Here is a 6118-nt window from a genome sequence, read left to right on the forward strand (position 1 = left end):
TACATGAGAATCGGAGCGAGGTTTAAACCAGAAGGAATCTGGGATGTATATCCAGCAAGCGGTGGAGGATTGGCTGAGACCTCTTCCACCAATGGCAGTGGTGTAGGGGAAATGCACTTGGCAATATTTGCCTGTGAAGGGCATTTTACTCTGTAATAAAGGCAAGGATTATTAATTATAAAACCATAACATTATCAAACCAGTACTGAAGAATGTTTCAGATGTATGCATATTATACTTGCAGGTAAACAGAAGATTACAAGAGGGGAATGGTGAGTACATGTGTACTCTTCCCCAATCCTATCTGTGCAGGTGCATCCAAACCCACTGTAATTTTCAATTCTAATCGCATTTACTGCGCTCTCCCCATCATGTTTGTGCTGCTGCTCCTGATCTCTCCACTTTATTCACATTCCTTGCTGCTCCCCTTGGTGCCTGTACTGTTGCTCACTCACACACTCATCCGCAAGACTTGGAAGGGCAAACCAGGCACGGGGGCAGGGAATCATTCAACTCAGCTCCTGTTACCCTACAAGAAAATGCCCTAAGTGTTAGGGACATCCAAACTGTTTAAGCGGAAGGAAGCTTGCCAGAGAGAGCTCTCAATAGAAAGCTAAGTGGTTTTAGTTGATGGGATCTCAGCAGTTACACCAATGCCCACTTTGAAGTAGACAAACTGTCCTTCTTGCCAGCCGGTATCTGGTCCTCATCGCGATTCAGTTGACACAAAAACAGCACATTCATTGTAATCACAGGTAATTCCACGTGAAGGAGGCTTGTCTGGAGCTCATCTCCTTGTTTAGATGATATGATGACGTTGAGGAGTTTCAACGCTAATCAAACACCTGGCTGCACACACATACACAGTCTTAGAGAAATGTCTTCCAGTGATTATCGAAACCATTCCAATCATCACCTTTCCATCGCCAACCAACTACCAAATCCCCAGCACCACCCCACACACCACCACCACACACACACAGACAAACACACACACACACAGACACACACACACACAGCTTCGTGTCACCTGGTTGTTAGATACACAGATATATGTCACCAAGCTTTACTCCAAACCAGGCAAGGACTCTGCCATTTGACAAGGTTTTGCAATCAGCATCTGGTAAATTTCTGCTTGTTTTGCATCTCTGGGATCAGAGACAGTGATAACAGAGGAGGCTGCCATTGGAACCCACGTATCTGTGCTGCTCCTTCAAGAGTAATTCTATCAGTGCCATTTCCACGTCCTTTCCCCAGATGATAGACAATATTTGATGGTTAGACGTTTGACAAGCCCAGGTCTGAGCTCGGCAATACTCATCAGTGAAACAGCAGAGCATTCATCGCTTTCTCCTTTCTCTTTGTTTCCCTTTCAGCGATGCCACCACAGGAGGCGGTTGCCAAACCAGCAACTTCACATGTGCGTAAGAGGTTCCCTGCGTTTGAACCCAGAAGGAAAGGAGTTGATCACAAGCAGGCCTGGTCAACCGTGTGCCGGAGACCCACACAAACGCATCGCTTGATCATGAGACTCCCCTAAACCAGAGGCCACTGTTCACTTTGCCACTCTCTCTAGCTCTGTCTCTGCCCTTTTCTCATAGCATATCTGTATGTGGGTATGTGTGTATGTGTGTGTTTGTCTGAATGTCTGTCTCTCTGTGTGTATGCGTGTCACTGTGTCTGAACGTCTGTCTGTATGTATATTTGTCTGTGTATCTTTCTGGAAGCTTCAGTGTATGCTTGTCTGCATGTCTGTCTGTGTACCTCTGTCTGTCTGTGCCTTACTTCTCTGGATTTCATCCGCTTCATGTTTACTGACCATCTATTGGAATGTTAAACTGAGCTTCCATCTGCCTGTTCAGATGGACAATAAATATCCAGTAGCTCTATTCAAAGAGGGAAATACTTTTATTCCCGTTGTCCAAGTCGAAAATCCCCAAAATAAATTGCTCTTTCACTCATGTTAGTTTGGCTGCAATCTGGATATTTGGTCTCGCTCAAAAACACAGTCGCTCCACTAAGCAGTGTATCCTGTGAAGCGCTTTGGGACGTCGCGAAGAGGCGATAAGATGTTAATTCACGAGCAGGGATTATTGATGTATAACTGATTGTCTAAAAGTTATTTTTGTCATCATCATTAATCATTATATTTTTTCTAATTAGTAATATCATTGATAATATTAGAAACTAACGGTGAGTATCACAGGAACGTGCTGATGTTAAATAACGTTTCTATCTGTTTCAGATGCGACAGTGAGGTTTGCTGCAAGATCGGTGCCTCCAGAAGTGAGTATTTTTGGGGTCAGTGTTTCAGTCCCGTTTAGCGTACTCTGTCAGCCCATCTGAGACCCTGTATAAGCCCATCTCAGCCCTGTGTCAGCCCAGCTCAGGCCCGCTAACAGATCACATCCGGCCGTGTGACCGCCAGTGCATATAGTTGGGTGTGTAAGTCTGTGTAAGTGTATATGCGTGTGTGTCTGTCCGTGTGTGTGCAGGTTGTATCTGTGTAATCGGTTGTATGTGTTTGTGTGTAGGTGTATGTATTTTTGTCTGTCTCTCTGTCTGTCTGTCTATCTGCCTGTCTGTCTGTATCTTTATGTTTTTGCTTATGTGCGTGTTTACGATGTACACTTTTATAGTATCTTTCACGTTAGCAGTATCTCCCAAAAGCAAGGTTCTTATCACTAATATGGGTTACGATTCAAATACCGCGCTGCTTTCTGCTGACAATTTCTTTTGTATGACCTACAGGCATGTTAGCACACATAGCAGTCATGGGGGAGAAGTGGAGACATAAAAGCATGCACTGGATTTATGGGTAGTATTTCCCGGGTAGGGACGAGGGAGAAATATGCCCACACACAAAAGAGCTATGGGTTGAGGTTTCCCCGGGGTATTTTGGGGAGACAGCGACACACATCCACAGACCCATAATGCAGCTGAGGCTTGGAGTCTCACCACGGAGCCCAAAGCTGGAATCTTGCGGTGGTGCTTCACCATGATTCTCAGCAAATGTGCTGATTTTTGGCTTTTTTGCAGGTCGCTGACATTAACTGCGCCAATCTGGCATTAGGAAACAGGAAGGAGAATCGCCGTGTAGACGACGAGGACAAAGGACCAGTCATCGCCACAGACAGATTGTAACGCGGAGGCCGGTGGATATAAACTACTCTCTCTCCTCTCCATTCGCCCCACCGTCACGTGTGGTCAATACCAGCTTCAGTCTGATCTTAATAGTCCCGCATCACTTGTCACTCTGATATAAAGAGAACGAGAGACAGAAAGAAAGAAAGAAAGAAAGAAAGAGACACAGAGAGAGAGAGAGAGAGAACGAACGAAAGAAAGAACGAAAGAAAGAAAGAGATACAGAGGAAACGACTGACTGTGAGTGATAGAGAGAAACTGAGTGAGTGAGTGAGAGCGAGAGTGAGTGCTTGAGATCGAATGCGCGAGAGGGAGCTCAAGTGAGTGAGAGTGCTTTGTGAGAGTGAAACTGTTTGAGAGAAAAGACTGAGTGGGAGTGAAAGACTCGGAGAGAGAGAGCCTGAGTGAGATGGAATAATAATAATAATAATAATCATAACAATAATAATCATAATAATGCTTGCTTTTGATATAGCGCCTTACAACTTCTTTCGAAGTTTCAAAACCTTCACAGAATATACTGTTAATTGCATTGAACGTATATTTTTGTGTGAAATGCGACAGATAATAGCGAACAACAGTTTCTCATACATAGCTGTGGACTAACGGGACCAATTTACCATTGACGTCATATTTTTTGTAGGAATTGTCACCCCCGGTAAAACAATTTGCCAATTCATGAACAACTAGTTCCTTACTTTCTGCTCGGCAAACAGAGGTTTGTGGCGACAGCATACCTGCCCACCATTTCGCACTGCCGGGCATCGAACCGGGATTGAATAAGAGAGAGGAAAATATAGAGACTGGTTGTGAGTCAGAGTCAAAGAGTGAGACTGAATGAGAGTAAGTGACGGAACCAAACAGTTATTGCCTCAATTGCAGCGTGGTCCAATAGGCCAAACATGAGGGAAACTAGTTGAGAGAATGTGCCAGAGTGATTGACAGAGATAGAATGTCAGGGCGATGTGGAGTTTGCAGGGTAAGAGAAAGATTGGTCAACAGCGAGAGAGAGAATTGTGGGAAAGATGGAGAGTGAGAGAGTGTAACTGAGAGAGAGGGGACGAGAGTGACTGTGATAGAAGGGGAGATATTATGGGTAACTGTGAGTTCTCAGAGAGGGAGTGTGAGACGGGACAGAGAGATTGAAAGGGAGAAATAGTTACATAGAGGTAGGATAGATAAAGATTTAGAGAGATTGTGAGGAAGAAAGGGGAGAAAGATTGATGGGAAGAAACTAAGTGAAAATGCAGAGTGAGCAAAGAATATGAGAGGGGAGAAAGAGAGTGTGGTGTGTGGAAAGGGAAATAATTAAGGGAGGGAGAATTAGAGGAACAGATTGATAGGGAATGGTAGAGATTTTATGAGAGCGCAGATCGAACTGGAGGGGTGAGAGCGATTGTGATGGAGAGTGTGGGAGCGCAGGACGGGGACGTGGGTTCGAATCCCACCGCTATCAAATCCTTATGATCTTGTTCATCTTGTACATTGTCCAGATCAGATGTGAATTCTGAACTGACAGTACTGTTTGCAGAAACTGACAAAATGACACCTTCTGCCATTGACTAAATCAGCAGCCAACGTTTTTGTTCGTGAGGCAATACCCTCAGAATGCGTTAGTGTCATTGGCCGAACGACCACTTTGATACCAGCAAAGAATAGTTTCACCCCTCCATCTCCAACAATGCCATTAATCGGCAAGAGGTAAATGCTTCCGGAAGATAGGATGAAGTAAATCGTTGAATTTCCAAGAGAAAGTGATATCTGTTCCAATTTATCAATGAAACAAGCGACTGTTTTGGAATATTTTGATAATAAAGACAGCAGAGCCAATCACATTTTTCGTGATTTATTTCAAGTGCAAAGAAAGAATTGAAAAATAATATATTTATTTCAGGAGAGGATCGTGCCTGGGTGGGCTTGAACCACCAACCTTTCAGTTAACTCCCTAATCAATTGTCCCACAGAAACTTTTGTCTGAAGCTTTTTCAAGAATCATTCAGCATTTTGGGAATATTTATTTGTAAAGCATTCCAGCTGAGCGTGAATAAAATAACTGATTGTTGTCTGCGGATACGTAAGTCCGGTATTTCCTACTAAATTTCAAATTATTCTACAATAATAATAAATTTTAAAAAAACCTTGCATTTGATACAGCGCTGTTCATGTCTTCTAGAAGTCCCAAAGCGCTTCACAAAGTATAATGTAAAGTGAAGTGACGTATTTTCGTTGGCGAAACGGGGAAGCGAATTGCGCACAGCAGTCCCACAAAGATTCGTGGATTTAAAATGACCAATTAATTGTTGTTTCTTTTTTTCAAGGTATTATTATTCATAGGCGCGTGGAGTAAGGAAACTTGCCCAAGGTTTCGCCCTGCCTGGAAGGTGTCTCGCTTGCAAGGCGAATGCTCTTACCACTGAGCTACAGTACGCCCTGTACAAAAGAATATTGTTCCAAAATTATTTGCTGATTTGATCTAAATCAAGTTTTGAAGCCATTTGTACTTCATCGAAATATCTGTTGTGGGAGAACACGAAGACGGAGGAGCAAACAGTTCCAGGTCACACAACGGTCAGTGCCTCTGGTTGTATTCAGATTTTATCTTTCAATGTCTCTCTTACAAATGTTGTCATTTCTCATCACCCAGTGCTAGACTGTAACAGCTATTATATGAATCAAAAGGTGTATTTCTCTTGTAAAAAGGTATTATACAGAAGTCTCTGTCGCTCAGTTGATTGGAAGGTAAACTCGATGGTGGAAGACAAACGCAGTGGTTCTTGTCCTTCTGTCGTCTAGAAATTTTTATGTGCTCATACATTTGCGCTTTTTATTTACCATGTATATAATATGGGTTTCAGGCTTCCATCTCCTCCTGATGCAGCTCACAGTCTTTGAATATTGCATTGTGCTGTTTCAACAAACTCATGTTCTCTCATACAGTTTTCCTTTTAGCATCACGCTAATTCCCACGACTGTG

Source organism: Callorhinchus milii, unplaced genomic scaffold (genome assembly GCF_018977255.1).
Source record: "Callorhinchus milii isolate IMCB2004 unplaced genomic scaffold, IMCB_Cmil_1.0 Scaffold237, whole genome shotgun sequence".
Taxonomy (NCBI): Eukaryota; Metazoa; Chordata; class Chondrichthyes; order Chimaeriformes; family Callorhinchidae; genus Callorhinchus; species Callorhinchus milii.